This window comes from Stegastes partitus, unplaced genomic scaffold, assembly GCF_000690725.1.
Source record: "Stegastes partitus isolate 25-593 unplaced genomic scaffold, Stegastes_partitus-1.0.2 Scaffold677, whole genome shotgun sequence".
Classification (NCBI taxonomy): domain Eukaryota; kingdom Metazoa; phylum Chordata; class Actinopteri; family Pomacentridae; genus Stegastes; species Stegastes partitus.
The window spans coordinates 164,558-191,654 of NW_007578408.1; the positions used below are offsets into that span (position 1 = coordinate 164,558).

General features: G+C 39.7%; 1 protein-coding gene across 1 annotated transcript in view; it reads left to right on the top strand.

Annotated features, from left to right (window-relative positions):
• cdk14 (cyclin dependent kinase 14) overlaps positions 1 to 24,758 on the top strand; it is a 144,003-nt gene extending 119,245 nt beyond the window's left edge. The window contains exon 13 of the mRNA XM_008290501.1: positions 23,900 to 24,758. The gene's annotated coding sequence lies outside the window, so the exon portion shown is untranslated. The remainder of the gene's footprint in view (positions 1 to 23,899) is intronic.
• The last annotated feature ends 2,339 nt before the right edge of the window (positions 24,759 to 27,097 follow it).

Below are 27,097 nucleotides of genomic sequence, written 5' to 3' on the forward strand. Positions count from 1 at the left end.
TTTTTTGGAAGCCAAAAATATCTTCTAATTGTTTGTGTAAGCAGCCTCAGACTTACTTGTGGGGGTCTCAGCAGGGGTGTATGGATAGAGGCAGGAGGCACTAGGAGGAGGGGGGAAGCAGTAGCACTGTAGATCCATATTCTCATCCTCAGAAAATCCTGCTATTACATGGTGTTTAGGTTGGGCACTATTGATGGAGTCTTCAGAGAATATGGCTTCACATTCACAGGGAGAAAGTGAAAATATTACATTTAGAAATGCTCGTCTTAACAGCCTCAGTGCCAGACCCCATGCTTGGAAAATGAATTATACATATGCTTGATTAACCAGCTGAGTCCCTGTGCACAATCCCTGAGCAAACACAAGCCTTTTGGAATAAATTAAATCCCAAAATTTTAGTTTCAGCATCAGCAGGAGCTTCTAAATAATTATGTAAATATGAAACAAATTTCCCAAGCAGATTTCCTCCTCTGCAATCCTCCTCCATCATTCTTATGCATGCCCCGTAAATTAACTAAACTATGCAGATCGTTATACTTACACAAAATAGGCTAATTAATACACTTGACAATAGCGTTCTCCAGAGGAGGCGATGCTGAACTAAATCTTCATCACACAGAATTGTAAACCGGAGGCCAAACAGCAGCATGTTGAACTGTTCTCTTGCAGAAGCTGCATAAGGACAAAAGATGGAAGATTTATAAAAGAATCACATGCCTTACATTTTTCATATTCAGTCATACCACAGCGTTTCTTGTTCGAAGTAAAACAGAAGGCGCAAGGATCTGGAACAAGACCAGCTTTGCAGTCTCCCATTTGGTTGTTTTTGTGTTTGTCTTCATCTCTATCTGTAAAAAAGAGGAACACAGAACTCATTATCCAAACCAGTGGTCCTACAAATTACAGTCCCTACCCTTCTAAATCCTTCCAAAAACCCTGCAAAGCATCCCCAAGGCTGGGCACTGAGTGCTTAACAGTGCCAGTGGTGCTCTTTGGTCTTCATAACACTGTTTCTGTGTCAGTGCTGCTTTTGAATATGGATTATGGAATGTACAGCTGGCGGGGAGGAGGGAGTTGGAGTGCCTAATTACATACCGTGTTATAATGACCATCCCTATCCCATCTCACTCCCTTCTCTCTTTGAGAAGATCTAATGAGGAGAGAGTGTGAATCTAATGTAAATCCGCTGCTGCTCTTGTTTTCTGTAGGGAAAAATGTAAAGATATTCATGAGTGCATGATTAGGTTTAGCACTGCACTTTTTTTGCCCATTTATTTGCATTCGCTATACTAAAGAAAGTGCCAGTTTGTCATATTTACCCATATGCAGGAGGCTTTAATTATTTCTCCGGGGGGTAAAAGGTGTTGAACAGCCAGACCACACATTTGTTAAGCAATGCAAACTTGCAGGCCAATTGAAATGCCCCCTGTGTATATTATAGTGGGCATTTTAACTCCATGGCAGCATCTGTTGCTCTTATTTGTTATTGTTTAGTCTGCTCCAGACCACAGCGTCTCAGAACTCTCTGTGAACTTGGATGAAACCAGCACAGTCTCAAAGCACCACACTGTATATAGCCTATACAGTACAAGCCATTGAAATTTTTATGTGGTACGCAAATGGATAACAAAGGGGAGGTAAACATTAAATACTAACCTTAAGTTCTTACCAAGTGTTGCCTCACCGTACACCTCATGAACAAGCAGTCAAACTAAACATGAATCTCATTTAGTTTTGATGACTGAGGTGGGAAACGCTGTGGAACACAGTGCTCTAAAATCCCCCATTGATAATCTCTCTGGTTGAGATTTGGCCACATCATGCAATTTGCATCATTTTAACACTAATCAAATCCTTACTCATTTGTCACCCATTTGCAGCAATAGGTGTCAGGCCTTAGAGTTGTTAGTGGAGCCTTAAAATGCCCTAGAATAAAAATGTGCAATGGTTCATAAGGAACCGACATTTTAGCAGTGTAACTTGGAAACAGACCATGCAGAAACCTAAAAGTTATTAACAGACCCTTAAAATCAGTTCTTAAACTCGCAGGGTGCAAACACAAAAGATGCAAAAGTGATGTGAACTGATTTTTCTAGAGTTGTTTTAAAGCCTAGCAGCAGTGTGTTTTGTTTAGCAAAGCTGTTTAGTGATATTTTTAACAGTAGTTGGACTAATGAAGGGATTTTTTTTCATACTTTCTGTCTGTACTATTCATGCATGGCTACAAAAAAAATTGGGAAAATCAAGAAGAATGTTAACGGTCAGGGGATGTAATCTCCGGCAAATAGTTGTACACCAGGAAAACTGTCCTGCATGGACAATCACTAAGGATACAGGGCTGGAAAAGATGTTGTGCTAAGCCAACATTTTAGCCAATAGGTGGCACTACAGAAGATCATTAAGTATCCTAAATGAAAAGGGTTCATCATCTGAGATGTAATAGATATTAGATATTGTGAAAAGTTGCCCATTAGCTTTGGATGTCAATTGTGTACCAGTAGAGATTTTGGTGATAGTGAAAAGGCAGACGAGGGACTTGGACTTAGGGGACAATGAATGTCTATATCAAAGAAATTTGGCAGGATATTTGCTCTGGAGTGTGATGTTGGTAGGACAAGCAAGCAGGTTAACTCCCTTGCAAATCAAAGAACTGTTGAACTGCTAAGTGCTGTTAAATTTAGTGGAACTTAATTATCCTGAAATGGTGTCAAACACTGTGTGTTATCAGACACATACAGTATACATGTACATATATACATGTATTTTATTGTATTTTCTGCTCTGTGCTGCCTCTTGGCCAGGTCGTTATTGTAAATGAGAATCTGTTCTCAATTAACCCACCTGGTTAAAGAAAGGAAAAATAAATAAATAAAGTAACAGTCACAGGCAAACAAACAGACACATACACATGAATTCATGCAGTTGTAGGCTCTTACATTCTCTTCCCCCATCCCAAATACCTAAATTTGCTCTATGTGCCATGCCCTCTCTGTCTCTATTTGCCTATAATCCCATTAGGAAGAGAGAGGAGAACGTACAGAAATAGAATGGTATGTTCAAGCTGATTTCCTCACTAAATGCAGCCGTTTAGGTCTCAATAAAGCAGCTTTCACAGCCACCAACAGGAGCCCCTCCACTCTCATGTGGAGGAGGACTAACATGCTTAGATGGCCCATTTAGTTTTGGGTACATGCTCACAGGCCCATGAATGGTAATAATGAAAATGTAGCTGCCCTTTTGTTGCACATTGTTTACTGGGTTCAAGCTTGATTTAATTTGGATTTTAATATGTGCAACAGTGGCACATTTAAAGTATAATTATTTCAATCAAGAATTCAGTTACAAGCTACAGTGTAGCCTTTCACATAAAAGGCTACAGTGAAGTTCCATCGTACAAAAAAGCACTCTGAAAACCTGACATATTAAGTGCTGTATGTTTCATGTATATTTTTTGTGCACACTGAAGTGAGAACAAAGGCTTGTCGATACCATCTCCAGATAAACTGCTTAGAATGTCACAGGGGCTTTCCAAACAAATGTTCTCTGGAATAGGATACAGTATCTATGTTCCACTGTGGGCAACACCCAGCCTTTTCAACACAAGCTGTAATTCACAGAAAAGTGACACCAAGGCTGCCAGAATGCCACCACAACTCTCTGATCTCACGGTTGTCCTCCCAAGACCAACCGGCTATTACATATTTTGAAAATTGAGAAGAAAATTGTATAAGAAATGTATGTGAAGTGTGTATATGAAACTCAAGCAGGCTTGCAAAAATCCCAAACAGAGGGCTACCAGCAGTCTCCCAGTGACACCACAGATCTCTAAAATTAACCTGCTGGCCTCTCAGCTCTTCACTTGGCCGTACAACCCCCAAACAGTTGGCTGCAGTGGAGTCTGTTCTCCACACTGTCATTTCAAAGCTTTATGGAGCCCAGAATGCAACCACCCAGTATTTACATTCACCTCTTGTGAAATATTGTGCTTTTTGAGACGTAAAATTTAAACCCAAGCCGTCCTCATCAGAAACATAACGGCATTGGGGTTCTTTTGTCATATTGGTTGAAGTTAACTGTATAAGTGCTACAAATTCTTTAAGGGAGTTTGTAAGTACATGATCGATACCAGGTTTGCATTCTATCCTTTACCATTTGTCAGCATTAATGTCTTCTAACAATGCTTGCAATCTTTTCCTTATGCAGGTAGTTTAAATTGCTTAAACCAAACTTAAGTTAAACTTAGTTCTTTTTATATGACACTCAGTTTGGTAGCCACTTTTTGAGAGACAGCTATCAGTCACAACATTACAGCCACCTCTCTAATACTGCATTGTGTCGGTCCTCTTGTGCTGCAAAAACATGGACACAAGACCTCCATGAATGTCCTGTGGTGTCTGGCACAAGGATGCTGGCAACAGACTCTTTGGGGCCTGTGGTGTGTGGGATGGGACATCCATGGATCAAGCTTGTGCCGGTGCATCTCATGGATGCTCGGTCAGATTAGGGTCTGGGGAGTTTAGAGGCCTAGTCAATGCCTTGGGATGGTGGTGTGTTCCTCGAGCGGTTTCTTCATTGTTGCTGCTGGGAAGGCCACTGCCTTTGGGAGATGTTGGATGTGCTTGGGTTCGAATAATGTTTAGGTTTGTGGTGCATGTCAAAGTAACATCCCAATGAATGCCGAGACCCTAAGCTTCCCAGCAGAATATTGCATTGTAACAAGAGGACCAATGGTATTCACTTCACCTGTCATTGGTTTTGATAATGTGACTGATTGGTGTATCCACACTACTTTACAGTCACTTCCCATGTAAAGATGTCTTAGTCATCATATAAGCTTACCCTGTGCCATTCATGCTATTTGTGAACTAAAAACTGTGTGAAATAAAACTTTTAAATTATTGCACTGTTAGTATAATTGGCAAAGCTGTATAATATATGTATATAGATAAGCACAAGTTCTGGCAAAACCTACAAAAATGTTCATACAATAGAGCAGAAGAATGAACTCTGAACTGCACATTGAAGCTGCTCCTTTCATGAAACCGCAACTACCACAAATTTTACATAACTTGGGTAAAACGGTAAAAAGCTCTATTATTTTGGTCATACAGCTGTAGCAGCAATAAAACTAATGGGCATGCACAGGGCTGGAACAAAGGTCCATTTTCGTGAGAGCATAAATATGCCCTTAGGAGACAAAAAGATTTTGATATTTGTTTCATGCAAGTAGAAATGTCAGCCTCACTGGGACCCCAAGCAGGATGTCATTAAAATCACAACAGAAAATGCTCACTCTACGCTATGCTTTCAGTTCCATTAATGTGTCTGCAAATCCTTAAAAACCTCTTACATTCATATGTATCAGGCCTTATAAAATATTAATTTGTCTAAATTTGAATTTGTAAAGTCTTCAATTCCATATAAATATTTTATGATGTTTTGTTTCCCTTCTTGTCAGAATTCGTGAATTTCTTCAGCAGCAATTTTGATGGGGTTTACAACAAGACGAAAACAAAACTGGTCTCTATGCTCCACCCAGTGGACTGACCTTTGACCTTACCTGCTGCCTTTTCAGTCAAAGTCTTTTGGAAATAAACTTATAATAGTAACTTATATAGAAAAGTTTGTTTGCAAAGTGCTTCGTGAGACAAAGCCAAAGCAGGATATCCAGAAAACAATGTAACAAAAGGAAGCCAGACAGTAAGGCCAAACAGAGCAAGGCAAAACTAGGGTAAAACTGAGATGAAATTCAAACATGATAAAAGACACTAAACCACAAAATACAATATGTCAATATTCATGAATACAAATAAAACAATAAAAGCAAGAAAATCTCAATAAATAACCAAAAGCTTGATAAGCAAGAATAAAAACTAGCACTTAAAATGGGCTTTAGGAAGAGTCACTGACTCTGCAGGACTCATCTCCTCAGGCAGGTTCCAAAACTGAGGGCCCCGATGGCAAATGCATGCTAACCTTTAGATTTAACCTGGGGATCCAGGGTTGCAAGCTGCCTCATAAGCACCCTTTATGTGGACATAGTTTCATAGGTTCCCTGTAACAAAAAAAGGAAACAAAAACAAAAAACTAGACCTAGAAGTTTTCTGGCTGAAGCTAAAAAGCTAGTGTTTTACCCATTGCAAAAATGTATGTAATGCAAATGTGTGCGTAACCTAAACAGACTCTCTCACGTATGCTGGAACTAAAATTATGACAGCAGTCAATTAAAGGTAATTTAGTTTTGTTTTGTAGAGAAGAAGAAGAGCCAGCATGTGTTCTACCAGCATACAGAAGGAATGTTGGGGGTTTTAGCTCCTGAATCAAATCCTACATTCCAACTCCATATTACATTCTTACTGAACTTCCTGAACCTGCCTTGTAGGTTGTGAGTACGACTTCACATGATTTCTGCACTCTTGTTTTAAGACTAGTTGTCACACAGTGTATGAGAATTTAATCTCTAGATGCAGGGAGTGGTTGATGACAGTGAAAAAGATAAAGCAGGATGGAAAACAGGCTTTTAAAGTCATACAAATCTCTTTTTCTGCTATCATTTTCATGACAGATTTATCTTGAGAGAGATTAAGCTAGCTGTGATGTGCTGATGTCTTCATCATGAGCCTCAGTTGGGTGAGGGTTTAAGCCTAGCTATATAAATAGCCTGTCAAAGAGATCAAACTGTGCAGTGTTTCTACAATGTTTTAACTGGTCATAGAAAGGCACTGAATTCTGCCCTAGAATATTTTATGGTGAGTAGGCAGGATGTATTTTAAAATTCAGAAGTTATAAGGAGTTATACTCAATCTTTTTGCACAGTCAATTGGTAGGAACCTAAGGATGGAGAGTTGCTTGCACAGTATGTCTACCCATCCAACACTTTGGTATCAAGAAAGTTATCTCAGCAACACTTACTGTATCTGTCAAATCGAGATAAAAGCCTTTTGCCAGGTTTGGGCTTTTATTTTGGTGATTTAAGCAATTATTTTATTTTTTTTTATTTATTTATTTCTCCCACTTCGAAAAAACAATCTTAAATGTTTTTGATTTGACTTTGCACCACCAGCAGATAGTGTACACAGACTCTTGATCGATTGTTATTGGTTAATGGGAGGAGGGATGTAGAGGTGGGAATGAATAAATCTATGCCAGCAGCAGCTTTAATCAGCCCTTCTCCTACTGGTTCATTCTAGTAGAGGTCTCTGCAGAACACAAGTGGGCATTCCTCAATCAAAGCAGGTGTTACGCAAACAGCAGGGGTTCTGCAACAAACGCTGCACGTGGCTACAGTTGGGACTAGGGTTAACAGTTGTGGAGCACCCACTGGTTGCAGAACTCCAAAACTCCTTACCTAGTTCATCAGGGAAAACCAATGGATATGGAGATGAGATGTTGTCACAGCGTTCTGGTCCATCACTTTGTTCCCTCTGCTCTACACAACTGATGAATAAGCCATCCATAGTATCTGTAGTATTGTTATAGAGTCCAATGAAGATGTCAGTTTACAGAAAGTGGGAAAGTATCAAAGCTGTAGCGCCCTGTGGTGCACTTAACACCTGCTGATAAGACATTGCTAGTTAGAGCTTCTGTTGTGCAGTTTGATATCATTCAGAAGGAGCAGAGCAGCGGCACGATCATCACTTACCTTCCCTGAGAGGTAAGGACCAGTGAGGACAGCAAGTGGTTTCCCAGATGCTTGCTGTGTTTATGATATGACTCCTTATAAACTTAACATTTTCGACACTCAGGACCAGACATTTAGGGATTTACCTCGGGACATTTGGGATCTTGAGCACCATGCTCTTCATGAATAATTTCTGAAATGCAGCCAACAGGCCAAAATCTGACTTTGTGAAACTTTCAAAGCAAGATTGTGTTTAAAATTTAGTGAGCATGTGTGTGAGTCTCAAAGGAGAAGCTTTTTTGGTTCAGAGAGGTTTTTTCTCCAGTGCCACCCTCAATCATGACTTCAGCTTTGAATACAATATATAACGTAATGAAGCAGGCAAATGGTTAGGAAACTTATTGAGCGCTTTTCTGCTCCCAAAAGGATAAAACCATTCAATATTGATCAACCATTTTTTGCACTTGTAGTTCAACCTTTACATTTCCATCCTCTCAGATGGCAAGGTGATGGAAAGTAAATACGTTCTTGGTTTTTTCCAACAGTTGAATTGTGTGGAGTGTGAAGAACATCGCAGTCTCTGGGGGCTGCTAATGGAGCTTTAGATTTTGCCTTGTTACAGTTTTTCTTGGCATATTTGCATGACATGCAGCTAGACGATTTTCCTTGCAAACACCACAAAACAGCTACTGAAGCTGTCGTGGGAATGATGATGATTTTAATAGAGTCTTTCAACATGAGTTTGGCAAGTACTCAGCTGGCTCAACAAAGCCAACTGCCCTCAAATGAAAACTTGTAATTAAGCCAACTTTCCAAACTGCTTTTTTTTCTCCCCCAGTTGCCTTCTAAAGGCATGCAATCAGATGCAGCTTATAACAGAGGGAACTCAACAAATATTCATGTAATTACTCCAACATAAACTGAAAGTAAAGCACATCAGAGACTTGTTTTGTAAAAATCCAAGGAGATACGATGTAAGTAGTTTTGTAGTGTGTTTTAAACCACAAGTATGTGCAAATAGTGAAGAAAACTAATGTTAGTATTACATACGTTTTAGCACCCAATGAGTTACAGCTCCCGACAAAGAGCTATGTGAATAATGTAGTGTTTCAAAATTCACATTTAATTATATTGTTTCTGTACACTGCTCATCCAACTGTATTTGTGTATTGTCATTTAGTATTTTGCAGTTCCTTTGTTGTTTCTTGATTGTGAAGCCAAATCTAATCTATAGAAACAGATAGATTTTTAAGCCACAATAGCAATTCTAAAGTGAAGATAGCTGTTGGAGTGGGAGGGTGACCAAATTTGCCCCTAATTTTAAATAACTAAAATACAATGACAAATGTTTGATAGGTTGCAAAAAAAAAAGGAGTTTAGATATTCACAGACCCCAGTGGGTAAATGGTCGTGACATTTTTTGATGCCATGACTTTTTACCATGGCCACCATCCATTCAAAAGGTTTTCACTTTACAAGATGGTTTTTTACATCAAATTAGTTTTCAGAAATTCTCGGTTCCAAGAGAATGAAACTTTCTGAATTTGGTAATAACCACATTTTTCCTGCAGCACCGAGAAAAGGTTGGTGCTTGGTTCACAGTGTATGATACACACATTCGTGTTCCCCACATGGTGGCATTTAATAACTTTGCCGAATCGTTTTGTACACAAACATTTTTATCAGATTTTCAAAGACATTGAATTTGTTCCTGATAAACTATATGTAGTTGGATGGAGGGTGAGGTGGTGTTAGCTCAGTGAATCTCTCTGTTTTGCCAACATAGTTTTATAGGGAAAAGTAAACACACCTAGACTGTAACAGGGCATGAGTCCTGCATGCTTTATACCTGCACCATACTGTCTACTCTGCTCAAATAACACACACATTATAGATCTAGCAGCCTGTTTCAGGACTCTGGCCTGAAACATAAGCCCATACCTTTCATTAAACCTGCATTGTACAGAGGCCGGTTTACACCAATTGAAAATACCTTCCCTGCAGAGACAAGCAGTCCCATGCTGAGCAGTGTACCGCAGCGGCATCTTCTCCGAGATCAAACACACAAAGCTAAACTGTTATTTGTTCTCTGCATTAGGCCTACAATAAAAAAGTTTCTTTCTCCCTACACGCTGCATTTACCCCCACTAAAATAAAGTAAATACCCATTTCCATTTCTTTACCTTAGGTTTTACTACTCTCCTCAAATCCACCTACTTTGGCTCATACAACAGTTTCTGGCTGCCTTCATCTCTTTTCTAACGTTTTCCTTTAGGTGTTACTTTTTTCTGTACTTACGAGTGTTACAAGGATCCTCTCATTTGGATTCCCAGGCTCAACAGAAATAGCAAGTCATTTTGTCATTATAGTTATGCAGTAATAGGATAAAGCTACTATAGTAGCACTGTTCCTCTTGATGTGAATGTTTTTGTATTTACACTGAAAATGAAAAATAGAAAGATGTGAGCCACACTCGACTGAAAAAGAAAAATCTGTTATTAGATTAATATAAGCAATGGAAACAAGCAGTATTTGGTCATTTTGATCCAAGCTATTATCTTGTCATTGAAGATTTTTATTTTTTTTTATGACTGTCACAGCTAAGTTTTTTGTGTTCTGAAAGGTCAATGCAGAATAGTATTTTATTTGACTAAAACTTCTAAATGCATCCACCATTCAAGACATAATTTTAACATTATGCTGTACGTATTAACTTAGCAGGTGTTGGTATCCCTATTATCAGCGTAAATATTGGAATCGTCTCTCAAAATAAAGTCCTTTCAGTTATTAAAAAGTCTTAATTTACAAAGGTCTTGAATATGTTTCTTTCTTGCCTGCTGTGGGCAGTGACATTACTTTTACCTTTTTTTTGTATGTGACTGCAGCTGTCAGGAAACATTATACACCTCTAAACTAAAGGAGGGATCGTTGTGGCAGTGGATTGTGCTGCAGGAGGCTGTTCAATCCTTTTATGTTTCGTTTCAGTCAGCAGCATCAGACCTGTAACAATCACGTCTCCAATGCTAGCAACAGTAGCCGGAAAGCTTGTGCACTCATAATGAGCAAGTATTGATTTTAGCAAAAGATTAGGTGAATTAATCATTTATGTGGTTAATTCATCAATCAATGTTTTGCCACTTATCTGAGTCGAGGTCAAGGGATTTGATTGATTAGAGTAACTTGAGAAGTACTGATAAAAATGTGACACATCTCAACTGTCAAATTCTTTGTTCACTGTTTTTTCATTCTGTGTGGTATGAAAAGGTCTTCAAAAGTCATAGATTTATTTTGTGGAACACTGCAGAACTCCTGGGATGGACTGATATGGGAAATGCAGCTTAACTTGCTATTGTTTGACAGTTAGCACTATGTAGAGTTTAACAACTGGTCTCAACTGTGGAGTAGATTCATTTTCCCCTCATGCTGGTGCACTGATGGAGCAGAGTGAGGTCTTAACAAGTGTGTGCTTATCCAAGATTCTTGGTGGAGCCAAGTTATAGCTGCAATGTGTAGATTAATGATAGTTCCTGTGTGTATTTATGGAGGATGCTGGTGGTTTCTGTCGCAAGGCCCAACAGGGGTCAACTGATTTAGAGTGGCCACTCACATTACCAGTGAAACTCTATTTGATTATGGTCTAAACTTGACTACAGAGTCTGATTCAAGGCATCTCCTGTGCCTCTCCTCTTTACCCATTCTGTTTAAATCTCGCTGCCATACCAACATTTTACTTGACAAATGCACTTAGCCAGCCTTTTCTTCTTTGCTTTCCTTTCCCAGACACATTCTAATGCTCTCCTCCTCCCATCTGCGTCCTCCACCCTCCTCTCAGTGTTTCCATCACCTTACATAAACCCCAGTGAGGGAAAGTCAGCCAGGCCTCAGACAAGAAAAACATACCCCCAAACAAGGATTTATGGAATGGGAACCTGGCGAACCCCAGCGAGTGGGTGTGTTTGCAAGTTCGTGGATGAAGGCATTTCCACCCGGGGCATTCTCTGACCCTTAGTATACACTCATTACTCCTCACCACAGCTCCACACACAGCCGAACACAAGCTGAGCTGAGCTGAGGAATGGTGGTGATTAAGCTTTAACTGCACTTTAAGTGAGATTGCAACTTGCCGTGCTTTTGAAATGGGTCATCGTGTCACTCCACATCAGTGTCCTGGGTTTGGAGGGGAAAGTCTTAGTATTCCATTAAGATCGAACATCTATTTCAGAGGTCCTCCAGCTTGCCAGCGCAGCACTTGGAAAGCATTTGACTTTTGTGGGGGAGTGAGAGCAGAAAATGCACATTATTGCTACTTTCAAAACGTTGCATTCAGATGTTTCATATTAGTTAAACCTTATCAACAGAAAGTCTGGTCTGCAGTCTTCAAGTCTTCCCTCCTCTTGGAACAAAGAACATATTTGGATTGACGTTTGAAATAACCAGAGAGCGAGCATTTCTTCGGCCTAATCTTATGTCCTGGACAGTTCACTCCTGCTCAGTCATACAGTGATTCATTGGTCACACAGAGTTGCAACAGACACCATAGCATTTTTTTTTTTTATTTAGCTATGATACCAAAAAGTATTTTGGTTTGGTTGCTGCTTGGGTTTGCTGATGGATTCCTGTGATTGACTGCAGATGTTAATGTTAACAATTTACTGAAAACAGTCCATCTGTCATCAACGTAGAGCAGAAGGACGTCAAAACTGAGCCTCCACTTCCTCACTATAGGCAAGAATAGCACCTGCAAATATGGGAGCCATACATAAAGATTGCAGCAGCAGCAAATTCAAAATGCTTTGAAGATTAAAAAACGGCAAAAATGTTCAAGATGAAAACTACACTAAAATGCCTTTAGATTTTGTTGAGTACAACTATCAAAAATCAAATCACTAAATACTTAACCTAATACATGTTGTAACATCAAATCCGGGGAGCAGTCAAACATACCCAGACTTTGTGTTTGGGATCATGAAAAATTATTCTTAATTGAGAAGCTAGCACCTTTTAAAAACTGACTCAAATGATTGATGAGTTGCCAATTTTTTATTTTATTTTATTTTATTTTATTGTCATTTGATGAATCAGCTTTATAATATCACTAAAATATAGGCCCATCTTCAAACTACTGCTCTGAGGAGCCACAGGAGGTCAATCAGGCCAGGATTTTGGAGTGTTGCTAGACTTGTGTGATAATTACGATGTTCGGGATTGAAGGGGTCACTAATGCAGAGGTCACTGTAGATCAGCTGCTATTCAAAACCAGAGACCTCTATGGATGCAGGAATGTGTGCATAATAAGCTGCACCTGCAGTAGAAGAGCCAGGTCTCAGTGAGTTGAGAATGTGTAAGTGAGCATGAGCAGGAGTGGCTTTGTATGTGACCTGTATAGTTGCAAATGCTCCCGAATTAGCGTTTGTATGTTTAATGTATAGGAAATGGTGTGAGGGGTTCTGTGTGAGTGAAGAATTAGTTGAGCGTTGTGATTTGATGCCTGCTATTAACTGCTGATTCTGGAGAAAATCAACAGAAAGAGTGTGCTGCCAGGACATGGGGTAATAGGAAACACATGAATGTGCAGCATGGTGTGGGCTGTCTCTGGTACAGAAGAGTTAGTGTGTGTGTGTGTGTGTGTGTGTGTGTGTGTGTGTGTGTGTGTGTGTGTGTGTGTGTCAGTCAGGATTGTGTCTATGCTTTAAAGACTCATACTCTGACTCTGGCCTAGACAACTGAGGCAAGAAAAACAAAGAAGAAAGTGTTTGTGTTAGAACGGAGAGAGCTGGCAAGTCTGCAAGCTGTGGAGTTGAGTGTTCATTTTCCCATTTCCTACCAACTTGATCTGGAACACTTTTATTTCACAGCCACATTACTGTGCAAAGGCAGAAACACTGAGCAGTCCCACGGTTTGCTAAACTCTTAATACATAGAAGAACTTTTATTTTTCTTCCTGTCCACTTTGATAGGTGCAGTTTTGGACAAAAAAACGGTCAAATGTATTCAACCATTAATTGTTGTACAGATTGTGACATCTATAATCCAAAACCAATACTGCAACCAGCCTTGAAAAAGCAAGTTAAAATCTGCCATGTAGTTTATGTTAGCCTCTGTGGTGCCATTCAGAGATGGCGTGTCGAAGCTGTAAGCCATGAGCATGAAGACTAAAACAACTTTCCCAGCTAAAGCAGCAAAGTGCAGGTCAGTGGGCAGAGCCTCTGTGGAATCTGCTGTTCATGTTGCAGGAGGCCCCCAAGGTGCAGCAGCTATTTCCCAACACACCAGGTCATCGCAAATCCCTCTTCATTCTTTGCTGTCTCACTACAGTAAAACCAAAGTAAATCAACAGTGTCTGTCCCCCTTTTGTTAAGAAGTTTGTTTGGGATTAACACTTTGTCTAGCTCTGACAACCTGTCACATCACAAATATATTGATCATTGTGACCAACCAGATAGTTGACATCAAAGTTATACTATTATACTAAACTTAACTTTTTTTTTTTTGTAACACAAATTATTTTTGGCCACTTGGTCACAGCATAACAGGCTGAAAACATACACATTCAAAACATCTAATATATGAAGTTGATTTCATAAATTTGCTAGCAAACACCAAGCAGGCATGGAGCAACATTAGCTTTCATTTGGTGTCACATTTCTGACCACCTGATCAGTCTCCGAAATGCACTCTCATATTTGCTCAATTTTATACCAACTTTCTAGGGCCAGAACCATCTTGCCTTCCTTCCTCCTTAATCTTTCTTTTGATCACAAAAACTTGTTTTGCTGTGTATGTGTTGAGACACAGACAGACTCAAAAGTCAGTTGTTATTAAATACACATGTACATACATACATTACCAGGGGACGTTCAAGCAGCAGAGGAGAGCTAAAGATAGCGGAGTGGGGAAAAGAGCAAGAATGTAGAGGTGCTTTGCATTGCAGGATTGTTGGAGTAGTGTACATGCCATGGACACATGGAATATTATTCATTCCACGGGGACATTTTTGAAGGTGCTATACAGTGCCTATAAAAGCTATTCACCCCCTTGAACTTTTCCCCTTTTATTGCTTTTTGACCTTAAATTGTGTTCAATATCATTTGGCTTCTTTGACAACAGTTTACAAAAAAAAACTCTTTCGTGTCAAACTGAAAACAGTAATGTACAAAGTAATGCCGACTAGTTCAATATAGAAAACTTCAAACAGGTGATTATATACATAGTAACCATCTTCAAGTCAGTTTTTTGTTGCTACACCTTTCCACAATTACAGTATCTTGCCTTTGTGGATAGGTGTCAATCTACCTCGCCCGTCTCAATACCAAATTTAACCCCATTCTTATTCATTCTTTCTTTGCAAAAGTGCTAAAACTGAGTCAGGTTGCACAGGGGTCACAAAGTAAACAGCTCTTTTTAGGTCCAACCACAAATTCTTGGTTGGATTGAGGTCTGGATTCTGACTTGGGAACTCCAGAACATTCATCATATTGTTTTTAAACTGTGTCTGTGCAACTTTGGCCTGTGTGCTTGAGGTTATTGTCTATCTGGAAACAAATCATCTCCCAAGTCACAGTTCTCTTGCAGACTGCAACAGATTGTCCTCCAGGATTCCCCTGTACTGTCCTGCATGAACCTTCCACTGCATCCCCACATCATGATGCTGCCACTACCATGCTTCAAAGTGGGGATGGTGTGTTTGTGTATATGCCCATCTTGGCCTTTTAGTAAAATGTAGAATTTAGTAATGATGGAAAGTAATATCACAACATGGCCTCTACAAGACATTTTTGCAATTGTTATATTTCTAAAAAATATTTAGGGCCCCAAACTGTACAGGTGTACAATTTCATGATTTTATGAAAAAGTGAACATAATTTGTGCACGTCACCAGGACTGTGATAAGAGTGCATACACATTAAAACTTTCTGTAATTTCTGTTTACTGAAGGTGTACATACTTGATTAATCACTATTTGCTGCACGCTGTTTTCACCATTACGAGTAAACATTGAAGGATAGTGTTTTTTATCTTTAGACACTTTAGATGTTGAAGTCGTGATCACAAGTTAAACTTGAAACAGTTACAGATTCTTTCTATATATTTCTGATTAAGTTACTGTTCCACCATTACTCAGATTACACAAATTATCTCAGGGTGCCACCATGAAACGTCAAAACAAAGCAACTTGTCTGTCGTTTTCTCTATGCAGTGCAGAGCCTGGACTTTACATTACCGCAGAATGTTCAGACCGAAATGTGTTGGTTGCCACTAAGTTAGTTGAAAGAGTAAATCCAGACTGGATTATCTGATAAACTAGAGCAAACAAGCCTTGTTCAATAAATCTGAGTAGCCTCTGGATTAAAGCTTGTGTGCTAAGAAAACAGTTGGCCCGTTTCGCTATGATTAATGAAAGCAGCAAAAACAGCCAACAAGCTGCAGAAAATCATTGTGTATTTGTGTGTCAGTGCATGTCGAAATGGTCGTCCGAGCTGTCCAACTGTTAACTGGAGCATTTACTGTGTCTTTCTCCCTGCTTCTGTTAATTATCAGTACACTGTAGAGACAGTAGAGAGTTTGTTGTAGATGTGGCAGCTCATCACAAGCTTGGCCACAACACTGCATTCCTCTCAAAATGACTGTCAACTTTTACGTCAATAGGAAAGAAGAAGTAAAAAAATGTGGAAAATGTCTTTATGCAAGTTAAATTCATTCCAAATTCACATTTCAGATGCACTCATTCACTTCACCCTTCCACGTAATCACTCTCAAATGCACACACGTACATATGCATGTTCATAAAGCAGCTTATTAAACCATCAGCACTTTCCCAGCTCAGGGTGTTCAGTGAATGACATTTAAGGGCAGTCTGACTCAGTTCATTTAACAAGATCAGACATAAGGGGACCTCCCTGTAGGGAGAGAGGCCAGAGAGTATGACCCCTGGCTTTAGGGGGCAAGGGTCAATGTGAGGGTGGGGTTGAGGGTGGGGGTGAGGGCGGGCCTGTGTCTGTCACTCTGATTCTACCAAGCAAGTGTGACAATGACTGTAGAGCTATGCAGCAAAATGGTTAAAACTTTCACATTGGCACAACATCTTAGAAATCACGTTATAAACAGGTTAGTGAAATGCTTGGAGGCAGCACTGCATGTCTGACCAACTTGGGGTTATTAATGTTTCCATATGTGCACTTCTGTAATCGTGACAACGCTTTGATCATTCAGAAATCAGGCATGAACGCTGTGTGTGTGTGGCAGAGTAATGCCTGGTTGGAAAACTAGGGGAAAGAAGAGATAATTTATAATGGAACATGGTAGGAGCAGGAGAGAAAGTGGGTGTGTAGGAAGAGGAGTATGAAAAGCAGGGAGGACTGAGAAAGTGAGGAGAAGGAGAAATTGTTGAAAACTTGGGTCTAGCATTGATCAGTTCATTTAGGATTATCTACAGAAATCCTCTGTATAGAAAGCAGTACTTTCAAAACCATACATTAGTCAAAGTTTAAAACTACATGACATGGCATATCTTGCTGTTTCCAAAGGTTGAAATACAGAGTTTAACTTTTTTTTTAGTCACTTGAATCCTACTGCCACTGTGTGGATTACTGTTTTCCAAGAGAAAAGGCAAACTCACAGAGGAGGCTTCTCAATTGTGGCTCCAAGCTGTCCTGTAGGGTCAAACAATAGAAAGCATTTAATGCAGTTTTATTCAGCAGAAGAAAAAAAAGCAATGGTGGTATAGCACAATCGATTGCAAAACACAAATAAAAACAATAAACAAAGATATGAATCAGGCTTTAATGGTATCATAAGCATAGTTAAGGAAAAGTCAGATGACTACTAGTCATGATGAAAAGTCATCGGGAAACTTTGGCACAAAATGTTGTCCTTTTGAGTAGAAGTGACAATATTTCACTGAACAGGTGAAGACTTTGACCTACTAAGTGCTTAAAATAAATGTTAGAAGATAATCACAATTATTACATTTAATCCGCTGGAGGCCAATGTGTCTCTACAAGATTTCCTGGCAATCCATTAAATAGTTATTGAGGTATTTCACACAGGTATTTCAGTATCTCAATGATTATCACTATAAATCCTAAATTTTCAGTTAGGTACAAAAGCTTTAAAATCATTTACTTAGTGTGTGTGTTGTAAATTAAAGAGAAAATGTAAAGAACAGTGCGAGATTAGGAAAAACTATAAGAATGAGGTTGATTTGTGTGGGTGGACATCCAAACCAAACTATTACTGAAAGAGGCTTAAAGGAAGTGGCCTTAGAACCGAATCCTTGGATGCACTCTTGGTCACAATTAGAGACCCTAATTTGAGCCTTTTTTCCAGCTCACATTGTGCTCTAACCAAATGAATATGTAGCTTCATCATGAAGGCCAGTACAGAGGAAAGGGCAATAGTACAAAAGACAAACACTTTTCCAAACACACCTCGCCTCAAACTCTCTTTTCTGAATCGGCATTTTTCTAAACTGTCACCTTACATGCATTTACAGACATAAAAGCAGCACCTTGTTGTGAAAACGGTGATCTTTTTGACATCACATTTTAAGCACAGGGCTGCAGGGTGGTGCAGTTGCTAGCACTGTTGCGTCGCAGCAAGAAGGTCGCTGGTTCGTGTCCCGGTGGGGGCACCGGAATCTTTCTGCATGGAGTTTGCATGTTCTCCCCGTGCAGTGTGGGTTCTCTCCGGGTTCTCCGACTTTTTCCCACAGTCCAAAAACATGTTGAGGTTAATTGTTGAGTCTGAATTGTCCGTAGGTGTGAATGTGAGTGTGCTTGGTTGTCTGTCTTTTAAGTGTTGCCCTGTGATAGACTGGCAACCTGTCCAGGGTGTCCCCTGCCTTCATCCTAAGTCAGCTGGGATAGGCTCCAGCTCCCCTGCGACCCTAGTGAGGATTAAGCGGTGTATAGATAATGGATGGATGGATTTTAAGCACACAGGTTTAGGCCAGGTTTACACGTAGCCAGGTATTTACAAAAACAGATCTACATTTTCAAAAATAACATTGTTCACACCAAATCATTTTCAGAAAAATCTTTATTTACACAAACCTGCATAAACATGTCATTACGAGCTGCTATGAGCATGCCAGACCTATAGGGGGCAGTGTAACGAAAATCATAAAGCCATGTTAGCCAATCAGAATCCTGGAAAAAAAGCACATCAACAAATGGCACAAATTACTTCCTGGTGCTTCAACGATAATGGCGCAAGGGTCGTTTGTTTGGACCGACACATAATAGAACATTTCTGATTGTAAATGCAAACAGGCCAAAAGCGTTTGCACAAATGTTAAAACAAGCACTGCTTTAACAGCATCCATTTCTATCAGAGTAGCCAAACTGACATCAAACTGTGTCTCCTCCTGTCTACATGCAAACATAAAGACAGAGTTTTTCCAAATCTCCACTTTGACTGGAGTTTTCAGATATGATCATTTTCAGTGACTTGCAGCTTCGTTTACGTGTAAACCAAAGACCCAAACACATTTAGATATCATCGTTTTTGTTACGTGTGAACGCGGCACTGCCCTGGTGAGTCGAGACACTTTGACCACTCACAACCGAAGTGAACAACATTGATTATCTTGGACAGACACATGTCAAGGTGTGGCATGTTTTAGGTGGTAAGGGAGCAGTTAATTCTTAAATTCACCATATCACATGCAGGTGAAATGGGCAAGTGTGAAGTCTTATAGGATGCTCCAGTCCACACTGAGGCACTCACGACTCTGAGGATGTTCAAATCATGAAGAACACTGTGTTGTGTTGATCTGAAATAATGCAGTTCCACCTCACAACTTCCAGGACTTGCAAGACACAAAGAATCTGCTAATAATATCTTGGTGCCAGAAACCACAGGAAACGTTCAGAGGTCTTGTAGAGTCCAGGCCTCGGCAGGTCAGAGCATAATGTTGTGACTCAACAGTGTCTGAAACACCTGAGCAGGACTGTACATTAGAAGATATTCAATGTCCTATTCCATTTTATTATACTATTTGCAATCTTTTTTCTTCACCCTGCATTTCTTGTTTGCTCTCATTTGCTCCTTTTTGTATTGTTGCATTGCATTGCAGTCTTGGGCATCTGTCTGTCTCAATACAGAGCATTTTAAGGATTTCATATTTGGGGGGGCTGTCCTTATTAAAGGACAGCCAGCAGCTGGCCACGCCTGCTAAATCCTCCTCACAAAACCCACCCACTAGCTCCATCTGCTTCCCAAGTTCAAACCCCCTGGCGCACACACACACACAGACACACACACACACACACACACACACACACCTTCTTGGTACTCCTTGATCCCAAGAGAGCGGAAGCCTACATCTGTTCTTAGTACATCAGATGCCTTTAAAACAATGAATTCCTTGTTGATTGTGAGACAGTGTAGTTAGACGTGATGACACTCTCTCATTCATTCACACACACAGTTACTGTATGTCCTCATACAGGTTTTCACTGACCTTGACCTTGACAGCTGAGCTGTGACTTTAGCTTTTTCACACAACTGTTAACCTTTAATCCTTATGTGTCTAGAAAAAAAACAAGCAAAGATTCAGTTGTAGGTCACTATTTCTTCCATTGCAAACAGACACGGTTCCGAAAATCCTTAAAAAAAATAAAAAGCCATCAAATCAGGATGCATGTGACTGATCTCCTAAATTTGAACTCTGCCAGTTTTGTCAGATTTGTTCAGACCAGGAACTGATTTAAAAGTCACTGTGTACACGCGATGAAAATCCACACAGGTGATTTGAATTACTGTGGCTGATTAGAGCTCCTCACAGGACTGTGTGGGTGAGTCCGTCAGCTTTGGTGCATCTGTCATCAGTCTTACTGGTACATCATGTCTGGTGACCTCACTTAATTCCACCTGCTTTCAAATTATGCAGGGGTCCAATCAGACGTATTAACAGAAAACATCTGTGTATGTAGGGCTGGAAAGATGTGTTTAAAACCAAAACAGAGAAACAGAATCCAGCTGATTAAAGAGCTACATCTCTGACGCTCCAACCAGGCAGGAAAACAAGACATACACAAAATGGAAATGAACAAAGACCACAGTGTTTTTCACTTTGTTAACATGCCGATATCTTGTTTTTATAGGCTAAAAGGCACATTGTAGTGAAATCAGCAGCCAAAGAAACAGATGAGCATGAGATGAGCTTAGAGGTTCAAACAGCAGAGAGGGACTTTTATAAAAAGCTAATATGTATTTTTTATCAGGAATTCTTTTCAGCTGAAGAAAATGATATACGAAAGGTTTTTATGTAGCTTCACAATGCCTCAAGAATGAACTCTGTATTGGTTTTATGGAGCGTGTTTTCCTCCTGAACTCTCACTGTGGAAACACAACAAACAACTAACGCTTATTCACTAGCATCACCAAGATGTGCCAATCACCTGAGCAAGGCAACCAAAAAACAGGAATCCAACTACTTATTCCCACTGCTTTCAAACAGCCTCTAGATGTAAAAGCAGACAGGCCAAAAATATTACCAAAGCAACTGGCATTTGCAGTTCATCTGTTTAAAAAAAAAAAAAAAGACAGGCAATATTACTTTGTGCATTTTTAAAGCTCAAACAGCACTGCTGGGTTTAATAATTCATTGAAGTTCATTATGTATATGTTGCACTTATAGATTTGATTTATATTATAGTTCAGAGCAAACAGTTCACAGTCTTTTCTCACTGGCAGGATGCAGCATTTTAGTGCCTCAACTGGTCCAATAAGAATTATGGCAAATTAGGCACTTTTGATTTTTTTCATTAAAACGAATTAATGAAAAATGATTATCCTTTTTTTCTGCTGTATGAAAAACATACTCAACTCTTAAGCCAAAGTTCCGACCGAACTGTGAATTTGATTGACTCTAACATCCCTGTGAATCAGCAATTGTCATATTGTTGCCTACAACTATGATGGATTGTCTGCAGTATGTCTCTTACAGAAAGTGAATGTATTAAGCCTCTTTGATTGACAATAGCCACCATCAAACATACAGTACTTATTCTGTTGCCAGACTAATAAAACCAAATCTGTCAAGTTCAACAAATGAAATGTCATGTCAATTCAAGCATGAGGGCTGTCTGGGTCCTGGGTTACTCTAGTTAGTGCATATTCCTAATCCTCCAATCATTTCAACAAACTGACTCAACAGGAGCCTACAACTCATTCCAGAGCATCCTGCCTGGCTCTAATTATAAAACAAGGGAGTCATCTGATGCTATTTTTACACTTCACTCACAATTTAGATGCACATGCAGTAGAGTCGAGAAACACATGTTCAGGTGCTCACATGCAGGCGCATAATGTATGTACATATTTGGAGTCAGGAAGATACAGGAGCAGCAGATAAACGAGGCGCTCATCCAGCGTTTGAGATTCCAGGCGTATGAAGGCCTGCTTCCACTGGGAGCTGACAACCACAGGCTGGGCGAACGACTTCCAGAGACAGAAGGAGAAAGAAAGAGAGAGCGAGAGGAAGAAAATATGAGGCATTAAAGAAGAGAGTCAGGGTGGGAAAGGACCACAGAGAGGCAATGCATTATTTATTAATCCACAGCTCCCTCCTCTTCTTCATCCTTTACTCCTCCTCCTCTTTCTCTGCTCACTCCTCCTCTTGTTCCTCTGCGCCCTCTTCCTCTTCATCCTCTCCTCCTCCTGTGCTCTCCCTACCTCCCAATCCTCCACTCTCTCTTGCTCGACATCCTCAAGTCCTTCCCTTTAATCTTTTTCTCCCTCGTTCTCTTCCTCTTCATCCTCTGCTGCTTCGTGGTCATCTCCCTCCTCGTACTCTTCTCTTCCCCCTTCAATCCTCCATTCTGCCTTTGGTTTCATCTTATTTTATCTTAACTCGCTTCGTCTCTTTCTTTCTTCATGGTTGACTCAAATATTTTTTCCAGAGTTTTTATAAGAGTTCTTTCTGTTGTTGCCATCCGTATGTCACCCAGTGGAAGTGAACCGTGTTGAATTTACCATTGTCTCAAAACAGATTCAGGATGTTGACACTTCATTGGCGAGTTCATCCAATTTACACCAAAGTATATCGTGTTCACAGCATTAAGTCATGTACATGGATATGAGTGTCTTTGTCCATGGCTGACATACCTGCCTTTGCTATTTCCGACAGATTAGAGGATTGTCCTAAACCTCATCATCAGCTGTCATACTGTGTCTTGTTTATTCACTCATCGAAATGGAAAGACAAAGTTTTGTGGGTTTCATAAGGGGTTCCGTGACAAAACTATCTCATGACATCAGTTTATGCTTTCTATCAGCTCCTCTGTGCAGCATCACTGGCTACAGTGTAGGTCGGCATATATGATTGCTTAGCACCAACTTTGATGTTGTATAGGCATGAACGTATTAAACTTAGCAACCTTCAAACCTGCAAACTGTGTGTGTTTTTCTTATGTCTACTGAGTGAAACAGATACGACACATTAGTAAATGTCTCAAAAGCGAAAAAACAAATACTCTTACCAACACTTTTAAAGTTTATTAACTTTTCTGTTCACTTGGTGCTCATTTCAAAGAGGTAAAGCAAATTTCCCAAAACACTGAACTATTCCAGAACCTGCACCTTGGTTGTCGCTGAGAAAGCAAAAAATGGCGCAGATGAACCGCAAATTTTATCTCAAGCATGGCTGGATTACCCTTCCAAATGGCACCAGGGAAAATATTACCCAAAGTGTGCCTGCCGTGGTAATTTGATAAATGTCCGATGTGAGCACAAGTCCCTTCTAAAGGAAAGTGCCACAAAATTAGTCAATACTGCAGGGCCCTACTTAGCTGATATTGTAAAGGAGTAATTCAATTTCTTGTACAATTAAAAGAAAGCCCCTTTTTGGAGCCCTTGGTGGTCTGCAGCCCCTAGGCAGCGGCCCACTTTGCCCAGCTTTGGTCTTATGATAACATCATCTTGAGTCAGGTCATCAGAAATCAGGAGAACTCATTAATAGCCACTGTGTGATCTTCTAATGCAGTGGCTTTCAAACTGCGAGATTCACCCCTCTAGGGGAGCAAAGAGTCACAGGAGGGAGGGGAATACAGAGAAGAACTATGACTAATGAACAAAAATGGAAAATGGTTTCACTAAAGAACCTTCACACAATGGTGCATCGCTGTGCTCGCAACTGTTTCGACTAACAGTTGATTTCCAGCTGCAACTAAAGCATTTAATAACATTTTAAATGATCGCTGCAGTATTTCTGCTGTGTCAGTGGTCTGGAGTGTGTTACTAACTTTTTGTGTTGTCTCTTTGTGTTTCTTTCAGGTGGATGTTGTGAGAAAAAAAAACAAAAAAAGATGAAGACAAAGATGCTGACATTGAGGATCCAGACAAATGAAAGAGCCCCAGTTCTCTTTATTTATTACCGTCACAATATGTGTGAGCGTGTGTGTGTTAGTGTGTGTGTGTGTGTGTTAGTGTGTGAGCGTGTGTATGAAAGTGACAGATCGTGAGCATTGAGCATGTGTGCATTATGAACGGTACCTAAGATTTCAGGCTATCATTTGCAAATTTTGTTTACTTTTTATAAGGTTCCAATAACTCCTATATCATTGTCACAGTATAAACAAAAGGACTTTACTATTGGTACATATTGTGTTTTGTGTTTGTAACTAGCCTCCTATTTAAGAATGTATATTTGTATGTATGATATACTCATCTAGAAACTATATAATGGACAGTTTTAATATTGCTTCATCTTCTCACCACTATACTGCTTTTGCCACGACACATAAATCAACAAACACAAAGGAGACATGCACATGAGCAAAAATACACTTATGGAACAGAAAAAAAGAAAAAACAAAGAAACCTAGAGTCAGTTTTCCATATTTTTTCTAAACAGGTTGAAGTCTGATTTGTGCAACTGTAGACAATGACAAAAAGAATAATAATAATTGTATTATTATTAATAATAATACCAATAATAATGATGATGATGGAGGGCTTTCAGGTGATGTAACACATCCTTTGGCAGCCATATTGGAGGTCCTCAGGTCTTTGAAGCCTGGGAGCAGCCGTTGTTTTAAATGTACAACTCTGCCAACTCAGCAGTCACAGCATGTTTACTTTACATCTGCTTTAAAGGTTGAATTTATTATTAAATGATTGGTATATGTGTTAACTGTTGTAATTGTTGGGTAACTGTTGCCATTTTGGCATCAACAAATCTCATGTAAACACCGCGGCACATATCTTGTAGGTAGCAGTAAATAGCAGCTAGTAGTTGTGTATGAGCATATTGATCTTTTTCAGATATTCCTCTTTCCCTCCTGATTTGTCAGCCTAAGTGGGTTGTGGTTGAACATGTTTAAAGACGTTTTCACAGCCTTATTTGGAAGTTCTGATCATCATTCCCATTCATTATCTTAGAATTTCACTCGCTGGCTGCAGTGTAAAACCGTGTGCAGTTGCATGAAAGGTCAAAGTTGGAGTAGGAAGTAGCTTACAGTGGATGTTTTGGTCAACCTTGGGCATCACTGAACCATAGATCAGCACAGTGTGTTGCTGAGATTTGGGAGGTGTTCTCATCAATGGCATACACTTATCGTGACTATACTTTGCAGAGATTTGCAGAGATGTTTGTATGCAGGAACACACCGATCCAGCACTTTTGCCTGGTGGTTTACCACTGTAATGAAACTAAAATTGAGTTTAAAAGGCCTGTCCCTCACTGAAAATCATTTTTAAATCTGTAAAACGGCAGTTCTATTTTTTTTATTTTTTTTATTTTTTGTGGTTGAAATCATCACCATTTTCTCTTCAAAATTATAATCTAGTTTATACCTGGATTGACTAATTTGTAATGTAATGCAGTGGTGGTTATTCTGGACTTATTGTGTATATTTGCACCTCAAAATCACGACGTGTGAGAAACTGTTGTCATAATGCATGAGAATGATGGCCAAGGCTCCCAAAGTAAGGCCCTAGTTTTAGGAAAATACTGATGATAATGAGTCTCCTTTAGTTTTACAGTGGACCTCCATGATGGAACCAGGCTAATAGGAGTTTTGTGTTGCAACTTGAAAAGCCTCTCTGACACAAATGATCTCTGCTGGAGATGCTGACGGTGTACACGTAACACAACAGGGACAGCACCAACCAGTGTGCATAAGAATATAGATGCAATACGTGATAGTCAACAGCTGTGTGTCTGATGGAAACGTATGCTAGTGTGTGTGAGTGTATTAAACATGGGCAATAGCTAAGCATTGGTGCTTCCATCCATGTATATGAGCTAATGTACAAAAGATAAAACACCAAGGCAATAGGCTGTGCAGCCTGTTGTTGTTCCAGCCCACGACAATCCTCCTTTTCACTTTATCTGATATCATCAAAAGATCTGCAATATTCTATCAGAAACAGATTATCTATGTTAAAAGCTGCAACTTTTCGTTCAGTTCCTGAGTCAAATGTTGCGACTGATCTGGAGATTTTGTTATCTGACAAATTAGGCGAATGTGGGGATGAATGATTTGCAGGGTGTGTGAGTGTGTGTGCTGTATGTGTATTGTGGGTGGTGAAGAACTTTGATCTGTCCCTAAACCACCAACATATGCTCTCACGCAGAGACCTTCCCTAGATGTGTGCCCCTCAACATGATACATGTTTTAATGTCTTGAAAATTTTTACGACACCATGACCAAGGTCAGCTGTATAATGTAGTCTCATCTGCAAAGATGTTTATAATGGGTTTGGTCTTTTTTTGATGTTTTGTGTGAAGATATCTGAATATTACAGCTTAGACGTATGGTGATAATTGTGAAGTACTATCAATTCAATGACTTCCTCTTTTTCAATCAGTTTGAAAATGACTGAAATAATATTATTGGCCCTGCACTGTTGTTTAGCCAAAAAAGACGAGGCTGCAAATGAAATGCCATGGTTAAATAGAAATTGTGGATACTTATCATGTTGCTCCACGGCCTCTGAAACTCACACACACACACATACACGCATATTATAGATGTCTTGCCTGCTAGGATAAACCTGTCACACCCAGCTCGTCCTGTCAGCTACAGTACAGTATAACCCTGCAGCCCCTCCATGTCCCCCTCCAGCTGGATTTTGCTTTGCAATGTGTCATATTCAAGGATAGCTTTAGATTTTTTTCATGTCTGTCTTTAATACAACACTTCTATAATGTAATCATTCCTCTTCTGCATATCTGCCATGAGGTGGCACTTTCATGAAGTGGGTACGAAGTAAGAAGTGGCATTCCAAAGCTCAGCTGTAGCTCTTATGAGGCTTCAGCAGTTAGCCTAAATAAGTAGTTTGAAATATGAAGGTAATCATGTGTAAGTTTATAGAAGAAACAAAAAAAATGGCAGACAACAACACCAGATCTGTGTGGAGCAATAAGGAAGTTGAAATCTTTCTCGAACTATACATAAAACAGTCAGCCACATTGTATTTCCATCAGGTTTTCATGAGGGTTTTGCCTCTTAAGGTGCAATGAATGTA